Raw genomic sequence first — 18,070 nt, 5'->3', positions numbered from 1 at the left:
AGAGTCTGCTGTGCAGTACTGACTGTGGAGCTTTATTGCTTGGAGAGGCTTGAAGGCAGAAAGCCTGCTCTTGGTTGGGGCTGAGGTGAATATCAAGATGGCTGACTTTGGCTTCAACGACAAATTCACCTTTGACAAAAAGCTGGCTACCTTCCGTGGCAGTACCCCTTTTATTTTTGTGGTAGTCACCCCGTTACTGCCCCAGAACTGTTGCAGCATAAAAATATGATGGGCCTGACAGTTGGAGCCTGGAAGTCCTGTTATATACACTGGTCAGCTGAGTCCTGCCTTCTGATGGACACAACCTCAAGGAACTATGGAAGCAGGTACTGAGGAACATGAAGTCCTGCACACCAAATCTCTTACTCCCAGTCTCACTACATTCGGGCAAATCATTATGGAAGTTTGTGGGTCATGAAGATGATGAATAAAGGCTTATGTGGATGCACTCTCTGCCTACAAGGACCCCCTGTGGACAAACTTGGTGGTGTCCATGTGTTACAATGGGAAGAGATCCCAGCCTTGCTGGTGGGTGGGCCAGAGGGACAGCAAAATAAAAGGCCATTCTGCTCCTGGGATTCAAGAGCTCAAAGCTGAAGGGCGACATCATCATCTTGAAACCAATCTTCAGCTGGGCTGACCAATAACCCCAGCCTGCAAAGTTCAGCACAGCGGGTCTACCAACCCCAAGCAGGAGGGCTTGCTTCAGCACTCAGGTGGCCCCTGCCGTTCTTACCCACAACCTGTGCTCTACGAAGACTCAGAGTAATCACGCCAGGGGCCCCTACCTGCACACCTTCCCCTTGCGCTGCTGTCTCCTGCTGGCCAGCCTCTAGCAGCAGTTGCTGCAGGCTTCAGTGCAACCCAGCTAGGCCCTTGGGTACCCCTCACAGAAAGCGGTTGAGAGGTGCCTGGGTGGCATGGCCCCCAGGCGAGCCTGTCTCCTCCCAGCTCTCCACCCTCAGCATCACAACCGTCATGGGGTCTCAGCTGGACCATTTTCCTCCTCGGTGAATCCAGTTGCAGCTTCCATAGTGGACAAGTGTAGACCCAGCAGAAATTGCCCTAAGGTGTGACCTCAACACCTTAGAGGCCAGCTGGAGGCATCTGGGGTTATCTTCATCAAGGTCACCTTCAAGTTTGTCCGCACCAATATACCTTTCAGGTATGCCGGAGGGCACCTGGATGAACCTGAACGCTGAAGGTGAAGGCCCAGGCCTCCCATGGTGGCAGTGGAGGTGATGATGAAGAAAAGGAAGATGTCCCGGAGGCCAGGCCACAGTCACTACACTTTCTGTGTAGCCAGAGACCACTTACTCCACAAAGCCCGTGAAGATGAGGTGGGAGATCCGTAGGTTCTAGACCCCCGCATGTGCAGCCACCTGGTATGGAGGCGTCAAACTGTCATGAGGTCTCTCAGCGGACATGGGGTACTTCCCTGGCCTTAGAAAACATTGCCTCCAAACTAGCCAACCAGCTGAAGTGTGGTGAAGCGTTTCACCTGGGTGAAACGGCACAGACTGGCCTGAACACTGTGTCACTCTTGCTCATCCTTCCCCCCCCCCAATCCTTCTCCAATTTTTCGTCGATATTGTTGGGGAGGGGAGCTAGATCTTTGCCCCACGTATCCACCTCTGTGCAGAAACCTCCCGTCCCCCGTCTCCTGATGAGGAGGCATGGGAGAGGGGGAGCAGGGCTTCCCCTTGGGGCTGCAGTTGAACAGAGTAAGCATCTTGCCTAAACTAATACATTGTTTATTAGCAAAAAGAAAAAAAGAAAGGAAAAAAATCCATTCCCTCAGCCACCTTTCCTCTTTACCCCATTGTCAGTCAAGACCAGATCTGTGGGTTTCCCAGGAGGGTGGCTCGGATACCAGGATAGTGAGTTCCCCGTCAGTCAGTGCCTTGGCCAGGCCCACTTCAGGTTTCTACCCTCTCGTCCCCTTCTCCCCTCCAGGCAGGCCAACCAGCAGATGTGGCCTTCGTGGGCTGGAGGCCTGGGCAGCTGGCGGCTGGGAGCCATGGGGTCTGCTCTGTGCTGCCGAGATAAGGGTGGCGGTCACTGCCATTCCTCCTTCCCTAGAGCTGGACATTTCCTTCCACAAGCTTCTGAGAGGCCTTTGATTCTCTCTCAAAAGTGGGCACCATCTCTCCCCGAATCCCCATCCTGGGAAAGAAGGGGGTGGAACCAGGATAGGGAGTGGGGTAGGGTCAGCTGTTCCCCTGGTGACAGGGACCTCGGAGAAGGCTTTGTCTGTAGCCCCCTCACACTTGCTCCCCCTCCCCCTCCCCCATCACCCCCTCCCCTTGCACACACCCTACTGCTTCCCCTTCATCATCTGGGCACCAGTTAATTCCACAGCCGTGACAGCTCCCCACCTCCACCCTGCTGTCTCATCTCTCGGCCTTGCCTTCTCTTCCTGGCACTGTCAGGGTGGGGACGTATGTGGCCCGTGGCTCCAGATGGCTCGCCTCTGTGTCCTGATGGCACTGGCTGGCTCTCAGGGCTTGACTGGGGGCCACATGGCATCTTTTCATTGTTTCCTTTTTTTTAAATTAATTTTTATTGGAGTATAGTTGATTTTCAATGGTGTGTTAATTTCAGGTGTACAGCAAGGTGAATCGGTTATACACATACATATATCCACTCCTTTTTTTTCAGATTCTTTTCCCATATAGGCCATTACAGAGTGTTGGGTAGAGTTCCCTGTGCTCTACAGTAGGTCCTTATCTATTTTATATATAGTAGTGTGTATACATTCCTTTTCTTCTATACTGTCTTTTTTTCTTGAGAAACTGCTGGAGGGAGTCTTGCACAGAGGTGGTCCCCACTGCCATCTGAGTTTTGCATTTTTTGGTGGTGTGTTTTGTTTTTTATTTTTCTTACTACATTTTTTGGATTTATGATGATCCTCCCTCAATTCATCATGCCCACTCCCAGCCCAGTCTCACCTGTGAGTTCAGCCTCTGGGTTCCAGGAAGGGGTCAGACCCTCTCTCCCCTCCGTACCCCGTCCCGCCCTGTGAGGCAGCTCGGTGCTCAGGGAGCAGGAGGGCTTGGCTGGCTTCCCACAGGGTGCGGGGCACAGGGCACCGGAGAGGTGGTCCACTCCCCGCTCCCAGCCTGCTGGCTCCTGCATTCAGTTTCTCTTCTGCATGAAACAGGCGATAAGGAGAATGTTGGGTGGCATAGCTATTCATGACGGTGTGTGGATTTTAGGGGTGCATGAGGTTGACGAGGGAAGCCAGTTACCGTCTGGGGGAGGGAAATGGCTTGAATGAGAATATCCAAGAAACAGCCAAGAGGGATGTTGGAAGTAGAACCAACAGGACTTATTAGATGTGGAGAACAGAGAGAGGGAGATACTCAGGTTAACTCCCAGGTGTCTGGCTAAGGCAACTGGGCAGGTGAGAGGGACCTGGACAGGCTCAGATTTAAGGGGGAAACCATCAGTCAGTTTAGGACACGGTGACACTGAGAACACCGTCACTTGGGCTTGTGACACTGCATGTTGGAGGCGAGGTCGGGGCTGAAGATCTGAAGATAAAGTTGGGGAGCTTCCGCACATGAATATTGGAGATCTGGCGATTGAGGAAATGACCTGATCAGAGAGGGCAGAGAGGAAGGGGGAAAGCGTCTGCACAGACTCCTGAGGAATTCTAACCTTTGAAGATGAGCAAAAGAACACTAAGGCTGAGAGAAACTGAGCGGAAAGGCAGGGACAAAATTCACGGTGCGGTGTCAACAGCCTGCGCTGTCAAGGGATCAGAGAAAGGGTTGAAGGGTCAAAGGTGCCTGTGGAGGGAGGGGTCACCCGGGAGGTTCGGCCTTTGAAGGGAGGAGAGGGCCTCTCTGTGTTCTGCTAGGAGGGAGAAAGGAGATTCCTCTGGATCAGGGGTCCGCAAACCTATAAAGGGCCAGAGAGTAAATATTTTCGGCTTTCCGTGCCATATGGTCAATTTCTCAACAGGCTGTTATAGCAGAGAACAGCCTTAGACAATCAGTGAACAAATGAGCATGGTCTGTTCCAAGAGCTCTTTATTTATGGACACTGAAATTTGAATTTCATATAATTTTCATGTGCCATGAAAGATGATTCATCTTTTTCTTTTCCCCCAATTATTTAAAAATGTAAAAACCACTGTAAGCTGGTTGGCCGTACAGAAACAGGCAGAAGGAGGAATTCGGCTCACTGGCCATTACATGCTGAGTCCTGGTCCGGATGCTGGAAAGGAAGGTGGAAATTTTTATTAAAAGTGGGGTGGGACATGGAGGTGGGGGGACCAGGGGGTCCTGCTCACAGAACTCTGTTCTTTCAGTGAAGTATGAAGCAAAGCCGTCCGCTGAAATTGAGGAATTGCGAAAGGCAGAGATTTCTCATGGAGGGGACCAGGAAGCTGGTGTACAGGAAAAACCCAGCAGCATGTAGAGCGGATGGAAATCCCACAGAGGCGTGACCGTGTTGACCAAGGGGAGGCTTCCCGGAGGCCCTGCATGTACGCTGGGTCTTAAAGAACGATCAGAGATCGTTAATTCATTTAAAAGTGAGAAGGACTATTAAAATCCTGAAGAGACAGAGCAGCGGCGACGACATCCCGCAACAGGCACGTTTTCAAGTGACAGTAACCACATTCCATAATTTTCATAATTTCTGTTTTAAGCAAATTGCCTTTTAATGATACTAAAACAAAAACTGACTGTAGTGTAAATGTCCAGACATCTCCAAACAGGCCAATGAACTGTAATACACACACATCTGGTCAGCATCTGGAGTGCACACAGGACAGAAATTCTTCAGATTTGCTCTGCATGTTAAACTTGGGTGTAGCCGGAGAAGTTCATGCTCATTTCAGGTTCAGGCAAATCTGGTCAATTTGGTAACAGGCTATTGACCTATATAAGGCCTTAAGAGGACCTCTCATTTATAGCTTTTTGTGGAGCCTCGTGTAAGCTCCTGGAGTATGATCTTACCTTTAAACAAGCTCAGCCTTCATTCCTTCTGGAATGCTGCCAAAAAAAAAGTAAGTTGAACTTTGAGTGAAGTTAAAATTTCAGAGAGTGATTCACAATACCACTTTTTTCTTTCAAAACATTTTTAGACTTTTAATTGTAGTAACATAAAATTGTGGTAACATAAAATTTACCATCTTAACCTTTCTTTTTTTAAGGCTTTATTTTTTTAGAACAGCTTTAGGTCCACAGCAAAATTAAGACAGTACAGAGATTTTCCCATATACCCCCTGACCCGACAGAAGCATGGCCTCCCGCATCATCAACATCCCCCGCCAGACGGGGACATATGTTACAACTGATAAACTTGCACTGACACATCGTAATCATCCAAAGGCCATAGCTTACGTTAGGGTTCAGTCTTGGTCCTGTATGTTCTGTGGGTTTGGATAAATGTATAATCACATGTATTCACCATTATAGTATCATGCAGAGTATTTTAAAATTTTAATAATATATTTTATTAAACCCAGTATATCTAAAATATTATTTCAACATGTAATCAATCTAAAAAAATTTTACACTCCTTTTGTAAAGGAATTTTACAAATTTTACATTTTTTTAATTTAATTTAGTTTTTTTATACAGCAGGTTCTTATTAGTTATCCATTTTATACATATTAGTGTATACATGTCAATCCCAATCTCCCAATTCATCCCACCACCACCACCCCCCACCACTTTCCCCCATTGGTGTCCATACGTTTGTTCTCTGCATCTGTGTCTCTATTTCTGCCCTGCAAACCGGTTCATCTGTACCATTTTTCTAGGTTCCACATATATGCGTTAATATACGATATTTGTTTTTCTCTTTCTGACTTACTTCACTCTGTTTTACCATGTCTTTAAAATCCAGTGTGTACTTTACACTTTCAGCCCATCCATCTGGTCACTAAAATTTTAACTGGAAATACTTGATCGATATTTAGGTATAAAATTTTCAGTTGAAAAAGATTCACATACTTCAGTTGTTCCAAACACACTTAAAACAAGCGTCCCAAACACACTTAAAAGATTCTAACAGCTGATTTGAATATCAGTTTTTAAATGAAAATGAAAAAAATTGAAAAAGAGGAAGGTCAGAGATTTCCCGTACACCCCCTGTCCCCTCACAAGTTCAGGCTCCCGCATTATCAACATCCCCACCAGAGTGGGTATTTTTCAGCTGATGAACCTACATTGTTAAGTTATAATCACCCAAAGTTGTAGTTTACATTAGGGTTCACTCCTGGTGTTGTACATCCTATGGGTTTCAATAAATGTATTATGACGTGTGCATAATTATAGTGTCATACAGAGTATTTCACTTCCCTAAAAATCCTCTGTGTTCCACCTGTTCATCCCTCCCTCCTCCCCTGGTTTTTATTTATATTTACATTTCATAAAATCTGTAAGCATTTTAGACCTTATGATACCTCTTTACAAACAACATCCGATTGGGTTCATGTCACATAAAAGAAAGGCAATCTAAACACACCTTTAGGAGGAGATGAAGACTTTTCAGATGATACTCCTGTTTTACAACTCAAAAAATAAACTGAATCATTTAGGGAGAGATCAGAGTTTAGAACTCTTCTTGCCACGTACCTCATATCAAAATAAATCCTGGCTTGTGTATTTTCCTTAGAGGAAGATCTATTATTGTCTCATTCTTATAATAAACTGTTTTCAGTCTTTTTCTTAAACAGGTAGAGCTACTAATAGCCTCAGGCTTTATAGAATTCCCACTCCAAAATGTCTATAATAAATCAAATTTCTTCACTCAGAGTGTACAGCCTCTGAAGGGCCAATGCTGATATGTTGGGTGCAGAGGGGCAGGTCAGACTTCCTAGGATTAGAAAGAAGTAATTAGTAACTAGAGTTAGTCTCCACACTTCCTCACTTTAGACCCCTTTTACCAACTGTTGGAACCAAAGGGAGAGAAGATCTTTCACCTTTCTTTAAACTTTGTTTTAGCTCTATTGAATATTAAAACAAATTAAAGTAAATAAAGGAAATTAAAATAAAGACCGTGGATTTTCCATGAGTACAGACGATGAAGCTGAATTCAAAGAGCTTCGTTTACTTTCCCCAGGCATCCTCAGAGGATTGGGGGTCACATGGGATGAAAATGGGAATTCTTATTTCCTAAACTGATCTCAGATCCCTAGACAGATGGTTTCTCAATGAGAAAACCCAACAAGATTTCAACAAATGTCTTTGTTTTACATCTTCTGAACTCAGGAACCTTAGAATAGCTTTGTGCTCATTTTTATTTCTGGCAAAAAGAAGCTGGTTTGGCCAAAGTGTTATTTTGGAGGGCATTGGCATATTCTTAGGTATAGGATTTGCCTTTTAACCCAAGCTAAATAAAGTCAGACAATTATGGTTTTGGGGTTCTCTTCCAGGAGACAAATCAATATTTTTTTAAAAGCAACATGTAGGCTCTAGTTATTAAAAGATTTGTTCAAGAACATTCATATTCCATAACCTCATGTCAGAAAAATTCAAGCAGTAAGACATCTAAAGAGGAGGCTTTTTGCAGTTTGACTCTTTTCCTTGTTAGCACTTCATAAAAAGTGACAAACCAAATATCCTTTGGCCTTCTTGCATTTACTTCAAACTCTGCCTTATAGTGATTTTTCTCTTTAGATGAGCCCTCATTTATACTTTCTATTTCTCTGAGTTTAAGAGTCTTTGAAACCTACTTTCCTTGTGAGGTACACCATCAGTCTTTCAAAAAAAAGGGGGAACTGAGTGATTTTTCACAGATACAGTACATAAGGCCAAAGAGTCACAACACTTTTCCTGCTTTTCTGTACATCATGCATGAATACGGATGCTATGAATTTCCTTGATTTGGTAACCATAATGCCAAGGAAACATTAATTTATATCTTAAGGGCCAATAGACTAAATGTGGCAGGAAATAAGGTTTTACTTTTATAAAAATCCATTGGGAGCAAAGACATAGCTCAGAACTATCTTGTTATAGGATCTTTTTTTTAAAATAAATTTATTTATTTTATTTATTTATTTTTGGCTGTGTTGGGTCTTTGTTGCTGCACACGGGCTTTCTCTAGTTGCAGTGAACAGGGGCTACGCTTCGTTGTGGTGCGCAGGCTTCTCATTGCGGTGGCTTCTCTTGCTGTGAAGCACGGACTTCAGTAGTTCTGGCTTGTGGGCTCAGTAGTTGCGGCTCGTGGGCTCTAGAGCACGGGCTCAGTAGTTGTGGCACACAGTCTTAGTTGCTCCGCAACATGTGGGATCTTCCTGGACCAGGGCTCGAACCCATGTCCCCTGCATTGACAGGCGGATTCCTAACCTCTGAGCCACCAGGGAAGCCCAAAACGATCTTCAAAATAGCATTCTTTTATATTTAGGGGTATAAATGGCTGGGATATAAAGGGGCAGATGGTGGTAAAATACCCCTACAGGTTGTTATTTTACACTTCCAACACTTGAAGTGTATTCCATCAAGAGTGAAATAAGTCATTTCTTATAATTAAAAGTAGAATAATATGTTTTCATGTATAATTGGATATGTCATGTGATTTTTAGTGGTTTAGACAAAATGAGAAATACAGTTAAACTTTCACTTGGATGGAGGAGATTTTTGCCTGTGATAAGGGAGAGGCAAAGGGAAGTCATACTATTTTACTTATAATTAACCAGTTAGAAAATTATAGAAGGATTATAACTTTCTCCAAACACAAAGATTGCAGCAATTCTCTGTTTTCACACAATTCAAAGCTAGCTCTCTCACAGTGGTAACTTTGCATAAGGAAATGAAATATTTTAAACCAAAAGAAAACCATTTTGAGCATTTCCATATTTTGTTGCTATAGAATGCTCTTTCTCTCTCTCTCTCCCTTCCTTCCTTCCTTCCTTCCTTTCTTTCCTTCTTTCTTTCTGTCTTCCTTCCTTCCTTCCTTCCTTTCTTCCTTTCTTCCTTCCTTCCTTCCTTTCTTTCTTTCTCTCTCTCTCCCTTTCTTCTTCTTTCTTTCTTTCTTTCTTTCTTTCTTTCTTTCTTTCTTTCTTTCTTTCTTTCTTTCTTTCTTTCTTTCTTTCTTTCTTTCTTTCTTTCTTTCTTTCTTTCTTTCTTTCTTTCTTTCCTCTCTTTCTAAAAAATGTTTTTCTTGGTTATTCAACCAAACTTCCAACTAGGCACATCTAGCAGCAATGATGAAAAATGTTTTTTTCAAAACTGAAAGGTTTAGCTGAGTTGGATATCCTGATTTTTGATAAGGCAGTCCCAATGAGGATGGCAGTGCTGTTTTTTTGCAGATAATTTCTCACTTTCTTGTTTCTATTGGCAGCCCAAAGTCCAACCAGGCTGTTGCCTGCAAAGCACCACAGGGGATGTGAAGAAACACGGGCTTTGGCATTCTTTGGGAGATTCCCTGGTGTTGGGAATTCTTTAGGCAATAATATTACAATTCTGACCTTTGAACTATGCAACTGGCAAAGGATTTTTAATTCTTTTCTCAACCGGAGAGACCCAAGATAATGATAGAAACTACAGGAATACCAGAGAGGAGGGGAAAAATGATACCTTTTTAATTTTACAATTTTGTGTATTTGAGCTTCACTTTCCTGAAAGCATATATAAAAAGATAGCCCTTCTATCCTTTTTATTTAAACTAAAGAATAAAAATAGTTCGGATTAACCACTATTGATGTCACTACTCTTAGAATGCATTCACAAGAAAAAGCAGAAGTCTTTTAAAAAACAGCATTATATTAAAATTTGTAACGTTGCTCGCATAAGAAAACTCTATTTTAACATATTTACAAATGATTTAGTTAATGAATTTAACATTTATCAATAAAATAAGTAAATGTAAGTTCCAGGACAGTAAGCACTTAATCTATTATATTTTATTTCCCGGTGTAACCTTAGCACTTGGTACAGTACCTGACATATGGAAAGATTTCAATAAATATTTTTGTATGTAAACAAATAAATGAATATTGAGATTGGCTTTGCATAAAAAGAAGAGATTCACAGGCCCCAAACTTTTTTTATTATTATTATCTTAGTCTTAATGTAACTATAACATTTAATTTGCTATTACTCTTTTTTTTTTTTTATTCAATAGAAGGCCTTTCCTTCCTGCTTTTCTTTTTTTCACCACTTTTCTGTTTTGCTTTGATGTTCTATGATGATTTTTCCCCAGGCCATGCCAATACTCACAATGAACAGGAATCTTTGACTTGCTTAAGCCAATTTGTTTGTTTGGCTTGTTTTTTTTTGGTTTTAATTTTTTTTTCTAGTTTCTGATCAAGCAATGACTTTTCTCTGTCAAGGTTGCTTTTCTGAGATGAAATTTGTCATCATCTTCATTTGAATCTGCTTTCTTAATTCTGATCGTTTTATTTTCAACTTTTAAAACATTTTCCTCCAATTCTTGCTAGCAGAAGTAAATATCAGTAATATCCAATCTTGTTACTTTTGTTTTAGGATAAATGTGAGAATTTCTCCATAAGTAAAAAGCGCATTCTTCCTTTTCTTTTGAACTCAGTTAGTAAATTATTTTGCACATCACAAATAGTTCAAGCTCTTTTCCATCTCTTTCCTGTCCAAATTTGCATATGTTTGTATTTGCAAATGTTGTTTGCAATTATCTGTGGTACTCTCATAAATCTCTTCTTATCCAGTATTTCTTTATATGAAAAAGCTTTCCTGAGATATAATTTATATAAAATAAACTGAACACTATGTTCAACTGTACACTTGAGTTTGAAGTACAATCAAGATAATAAGCCTGTCCATCACTCCTAAAAGTTTTCATGATCTTCTGCAGTCTCTTCATTGGGCCCCTTCCAACAACTTTAATCTTGTCCCCAGGTAACCACTGATCTGCTTTCTGTTACTATAGATTCGTTTGCATTTACTAGCATTTTATATAAATGGAACAACACCGATTGCAATGTCAATAAGAAATCTTAAAGTACCTCACACACAAGGCTCACAAACCAAAATTCATTATCTTTCCTCTACATTTGTGAGATTGCTAGTGTGCTTTCTATTTCTGTTAATAAAATTCTTTTGTTAAGATCCAAACTCTTTTATTCAAGATCAAAACTGGACTTGTCCTCAGTGTTCTTTTCCCTTTTGTCTAGAAATCAGTTTCCATGATGGCCAACTCTGCTTCTGAAAGGTTACTTTCCTATCTCTACATTTCTTTTCCCACTGCACTACCCCTGGCCCTCATCATTTCCTTGGATTATGGCAATATTTTCACAATTGTTCTCTTTGCCACCAATATTTCTTTTTCTCTATAGTCTGTCAGCCACACTGCCACCATTTATTGAGGATTTATTATATCAAGACAATAAAGGGAATTTGTTTCATTCATCTTGGTGTCCTTCCATAGCATCATGTTCTTTTTTGTCACAGCATTACTTTTATAATTATTTGCTCTGTTTCTCTGCCTACACTTCAAGCTTGATGAAGTCATGAGTCATGCCAGTTTGTTATTATCATTTTCTCTCTCCTCAACATGTATCGCAGCATCAGTTACAGGGTCGGTGTTCAACAAGTATTTGTTGAATAAATATGTAACATGTAACTTCTATATTATATCTTTAGATTATTTTTTTAGAGCTCCATTACCTACAGTATACATTTCATACCTATTATTGCTACATATAATGCTTTTAGGAAATTGGACTCAACAACCTTTTTAGATTTAATTCTTTTCACCCTTCCTATAACATCACGCCTTTTCCATTTTTCTGGAATACCTTTCCCTCTTCTCTCTGGCAAATATCTGTTTTTCTTTAAACTGGTCTCCAATGTTTCTCTCCATATTCTAAGACTCCCTGGCCCAACTCTGCATAATTAATCACTTCTTCCTTCATTCTTCTATACACCTGGCCATATTGTACTATGTTAGTAATTGTTTCAGTTTTCTATAACTACATAACAAAACATCCCCAGACTTAGTGGTTTAAAGAGCAACAATTTTTAGTCATCTGTTGTGGTTCTTTGGGTTGGCAGAGCTCAGCAGGATGGTTCTTCTACCCCACATGGTGCTGGCTGGGATTTCAATCATCTAAGAGTTTGACTGGTCTGGAATATCCAAGCTGGCTCACTCATAAGGCTGGAGGTTGATGCTTGCTTTCATTTGGAAGTTTAGATGAGGATGTCAGGTGGTGAGTTTTGGTCACCCACTATATATGTGCTCCATGAAGATTGGGCTTCTGGGAACATGGAACCTGGGTTCCAAAAAGACATGTTCATGTGGCAAAAAATAAAGCTAAAAATGTCTTAAGGTTGAGCCTTGAAAGTTCAGAGCTTCACTTTCACCGTGTAAGTCTCGGGGCTATCCCAGATCCACTATGGAGAGGAGCACACCAGGGCATGAATACCAGGCAGTGTAATCCATTAGGGTCCATCACTGTAGATTTTATGTGTTTATTCGCTTCTGCCAAATTATGAGACATTTGAAAACAGTCAATGTGTTTTATCTTTGTTTCCATAGCAGCTAACATAGTGCCTGAAATAATCATTGTTTGATGAATACTTGTAGAATGTAATGGTCTTACCCCATCCTTCTTTCCCCATTCATCACTGGTTGTAGGCATTCCCAGGGTTGATTTTTTTCACCCTTGTTTCTGTCTATCTTTTTCTTCCAACTTCAGCCATGACGTCTGTGTTTGCTATTCACATCTCTGTCACACGACCTTACACATCTTACACATTTTCCTTCACTCCAGAACAAGGCCTCTCCTCCAGCCACCATATGGGATCACTGGTAACAATAAACCTTCAATTCTTTGAAAGCAACACCATAGGGCCACTTCTACTTTTTTGCCCTCTTTCCTCACTATTCCTCCTCAAGATTAGACATGCTGTTGAGATGTCACAAACTCTGTTCTCATTTCTATTATGCTGACCCAGGCAATCATCCTTGAACAAGCAGAACAGGAACTTCTGGATTCTTCTCTATGCCCCTCTTCCCATCCAACCTAAACTCAAACTCTTTCCCAGTAGGTCTCATGGAAACACCAGCCTCATCAAAGGCTCTCTCCTGCCTCATCCCTCAGATCAGAAAATGCTGAAGGCAACTGGTTGCCTAGCAGTAAACTGTTTTTATCCTTTTTTTAAACTTTTTATTTTATATTGGAGTATAGTTGATTAACAATGTTGTGTTGGTTTCTGGGGTACAGCAGAGTGATTCAGTTATACATACACATGTATCTGTTCTTTTTCAAATTCTTTTCCCATTTAGTCTATTACAGAATATTCAGCCTCGTTTCCTGTGCTATACAGTAGGCCCTTGTTTGTTATCTATTTTAAATATAGCAGTGTGTACATGTCAATCCCAAACTCCCATTCTATCCCTCCCCCCCACCCTCCCCCCTGGTAACCATAAGTTCGTTCTCTAAGTCTGGGAATCTGTTTCTGTTTTGTAAATAAGTTCACTTGTATCATTCTTTGTTTTTTTAGAATCCACATATAAGTTATATCATACAATATTTGTCTTTCTCTGTCTGACCTACTTCATTCAGTATAACAATCTCTAGGTCCATCCATGCATGCTGCTGCAAATGGCATTATTTCATTCTTTTTAATGGCTGAGTAATATTCCATTGTAAACTGTTGAGTGTTACTCTAAGTGCCTTGGGGTAACATTCAACAGTTCTGTAGAATCTGTCTCCACTCCACCAGGACAGTCTCAACCTCTACCTTATCAGGAACCTCAGACAGGCCCGACTCCTCTCTGAGTCCCAAACTCTCTGTGATCATCATGGGCTCAAACATAGGCTTTTCCCAAGGATTTGAGGCAGTATTTTTTGGAATGCTTACAAGCTTTCTTTGAACACTAGAATATTAATAGATTATTTTAGGAGAAAGATATAGATCTGCAGTTAGAAGATTTGGGGAGGTATTCGATTAAAAAATTAGTTTTAATAATCATGAGAATTCTCAGAGATTTTGTTATGCTTATATGTATTGTATCTCTCCACAGAGGAAATTAATGTGTACCGTTCTCCAAATCTTCTTAAATGTAGAAACCCTTTTAAATCCATAAAACATGCCTAGGAAACTGCTGCTCCAGTGAATACTGATTCTAAATTTTTCTTAATGTTTCTGGCATTTATTACCTCTATGGCTAATTTGTGTACTTATTCATGTATTTCTTTCCTTCGGCATCTTTTTTTTATCACCTAGCTCAGTGTTGTTATGGAGAAGGTATAAAATAAATACTCATTAAATGAATGAATAAGCTTTCCATTTCATTGATGAAAAAAACTGGGAAACTTTGAGACTGGGCCAAAGTTTCCTGATTTTTATTCAAGTATAGCAAGGCATTTCCTAGCTAACTGGCTACCAAGAATGAAAGTTTTTACTGCTGAATCCCAATTTTGTGAGGCCTCTGGAATTTAGCTACTCATTTATCTTAAAGTACCATAAAAAGACCAGTTTATATAGCAGTCAGAGGAAGATTATTAAAGCATTCATTTTTCTTTGAAAACTTGAGCAATTTCCACTAAGATAGTCTTATTACATCCTCTAATTTACTTGAAATTACAGAACATCAGACAAATACGGAACTGTGATTTGGTATATTTGCAAGGGGACATAGATAAGAAAGGAGGTGATAAGTTGTTGTGGGTTTTTTTTTTTTTGACTACTTAAAACCATCTATTTCACCCTTCCAATTTAGTTGTAACTTTTATGTTCCATAACATGAAAACAAATAAGTAAATTAAGAACATTATATGTAGACTCTTCTTTTGATCAAGTACTATTTATTCAATCAATAAACAACTATTTATTGAGAAATCATTACCTCCCAGGCTCTGTGATAAGTGATGTGGTTACTGCCATGAATAAACTAAAGGCACTATTGAATATATGATCATGATAATGATAGATGCTAAAAAGGAAAAGTACAGGTTTCTATGCGTACAAATAACAGCAAGACCCTAACTTAGTCTTAGGGCCACAGAATGCTTTCTTAAGAAAGGTCCATTTGAATGAAACTTGAAGGGCAAGTTAAGACTCAGACAGAGAAAAATAGTGGGAAACTGGGAGAAGGCCCTGCCGTGAGAAGGGTCTTGGAGAGTTTGGGAAACTAAAATACAGTTGAAGAATGTTGAGCAAAGAAAGGGTAGCAAAGGCTAGCTTATGGGCCCACAAATGATGTCAATAGCTAATCTCACCCTTTCCTTTTTTTTTTTTTTTTCTCATCACTTTCCCCGAGTAAAAGTTTATATTTTTAGTTTTAAACTTCTTTAGGAAGCGTTTTATTGCAAAGCACTGCTGGTAAACAGAGTAAATGATTCTGAAGCTGATTGCCAACTTTTTAGAAAGCTTGGAATGATGAAGCTTCTGAACTTGGGAGTTTATAAAAGTTTCCTTGGCATTTGAGCATGATCGTCAAGTCAACTCGGATGCCTGGCTTAGGACCAGCATGAATGATTCCTGTCTGGCCGTAACTGCAGCGAGATGAAGGAGCATTCATTTTCTGCTTAAAATTACTCTCAGTGTTGTTCTGCACTGTTGAAATAGCGCTTGCCCTTCACCCCGGAGTGGAAGCTTATAGGTGCTGGGTGGGGTCCAGAGGACCCAGGCATTGCAGTACCACGAGATTCACCTCAGTGTGAAGATGTGATTAAAGTGATCACAGTCAAGGATATCATCTAAAAGAAAATGCGGAAACGTTCAAGCTAAACGAAATCAAATTTGAAGCTTCTGATAGATATTTTGGAAAATTCAGTTTTAGAAGTGATATTTTTAAAAGATTACCTTAAAGGCATTACCAATGGCTTGAGTATCTTTAAAAATTATAATGATGGCGAGATTAATCAAGGACCTAAACATTCAATAATTTTCATTAACCCATTATCTTAGAAAATGTGAAAAAAATTAAAGATTAATAAGAGAGAGTTTTCTGTCAAAAAGTCCCTGGGGTAGGAGAGAGAATGCCACACTCCTGCCCTCCTTTTCCCTTCCTCTCCTTTCTCTCTTCTTTCCTCTTTATCTACACTCATCTTTCCAGAAATTTTTCATGATGGCTTATAAAGTCACATTTGGTAAAGCACTTAATGAGGAAACTGGAGAAATGAGAGAAAAGAGAAGAAGAAAAAAAATAAAAGCAGGGACCACATTAACACCTTCCCCCCCACACTTCTGCACTTGGCTTGGCATTTCCTGGCACCCAGTACAACAGCCTTAGGACACAAATGAACCAAATGCTGGTTGGTGAGGCCAGGGCTCAGGGAAATTTCCCCGCTGGGTGGTTGGTAAAAGTGATGGTGAAAGGGAGCTCATGGAAAACACATGCAAGTGAGGGTAAAATGCTCAACAAAATCACTGTAATAGGTTCAATCACACATATGGTTGATCTGTTTTGAGTCATAGTTCCTGAAGTCCAGCAATGGCCTTGATTCTGGAGTGTAGTTCGGTGGGCCTGAGGGACCTGCTCCAGGTCTGCAATCTTCTGATGGTCAAGTGCAGTCCAAGGACCAAATTTAGTCCTTTTTTTTAGCACTTCAGGGGATAGACGGCTGGATGCACGATCTTCCCTTTGTCTTTACAAAGGCTGAAAAACAATCAGGGGAAAGGAAGTCGTTAGAGATCATTAAGACTTACATGAGAAAGAACATGAACATTGAAATAATGAAAGCAAAATCATAAGAAGGAGAAGCTATTACAGTGTTAGGAGGATATGTCTTATAAGTCAAACAAAGAAGAAAGGAAGAGAAAGAATAAACTGGAAGGAAGTCAGTGGTCCACGTGCGTGATAGAGGGGTTCCTCTGCACCACCTAGTCCCCAGCAGCTGCGAGTGACACAGACAGGGGGTGTTACAGGGCCATTTCCTCGTGACCTTAGTCAGGTAAACAATTGCCTTTTCGGGTCTTCTCACAGAGGCCATCCTGCCTTGATCAAAGAGCTGGCTTTGCAGCCAAGACTCCACCTGCGGAAATGAGTAGAATGGTCTTTTAGTCCTGCCCATGATCAAAACTTCCAGATCTCAGTAAATGAACAGCAGTGCAGGGTGGCAAGTTCCATGCTAGTGTTACGGGCAAAGTGCTAGAGGAGCCCTGGGAAGAACTGATTATTGGCCAATTTCTATGTTAGTTCTATAGTTTCAGAAAGTATTAGGTGCTAATGTTTCTTAGAGAATAAATAGATACAGTTTTGTCTTCAAGTTTAACTAAACAGAAAAATCTTTTAATGTTTATGTTTTCTTTGCAGTTTGAAAAATAATAACTTGCTCTCATAGGTAGTGTAAAGGTCCTGGTATTTTCATAAACGTGTTGCAGAAGATCCGCGGACAAATAAGATCTTCTCCTGAAAGATACGATCATAACTATGTTGATGGAGAATGAGAAACAAGAGTAATATAAAAATTTACATTCTTGCAAAATGCCAGAAATACATGATATGCTGTTAAGGAGACGTTAAAACGTCTGACAATTGCCACCAACAGCCTAGGCATCCGGCTCTGTCGGGGCACCCTACCCACAGAGCTGGTACAGAAGCAGTAGGACCTGAGCTCACACACCAAGGTTTTCACCTCAGCAAAGATTATTTTGTGGCAGGAAGTAGTGCACAGAACTGCCATTTGACAGATGCCCAGCAGCACTGGAGACTGCCATAGACTGAATGTTTTTTGTTCCCCCAAATTCGTATGTTGAAATAGAATCCCCAATGTAATGGTATTTGGAGGTGGAGACTTTGGAAGGTGATTAGATCACAAAGGCAGAGCCCTCATGGATGGCATTCATGCCCTTATAAAAGAGACCCCAGAGAGCTCCGTAACCCCTTCTGTCAAGTGAGGACACAACGAGAAGACTACTGTCTACGAACAAGGAAGTGGGTCGCCATCTATGTACCAGGAAGTAGGTCCGCACCAGACACCAATTCTTGATCTTGGACTTCCCAGCCTCCATAACTGTGAGAAATTAATTTCTGTGGTTCATAACCCACCCAGTCTGCACTATTTTTCTTAACAGCAGCCCAAACAGCCAAAGACTGATACATAGTCAAAATTATATTTATGCCCTATAACATTTCTAGTTTTCAATACGATATCACAGAATTTGTTATAAGCTGTAAC

The sequence above is a fragment of the Balaenoptera physalus genome, assembly GCF_965194825.1.
Source record: "Balaenoptera physalus genome assembly, chromosome: 3".
NCBI classification, from domain to species: Eukaryota; Metazoa; Chordata; class Mammalia; order Artiodactyla; family Balaenopteridae; genus Balaenoptera; species Balaenoptera physalus.
This window is presented reverse-complemented; position numbering follows the sequence as displayed.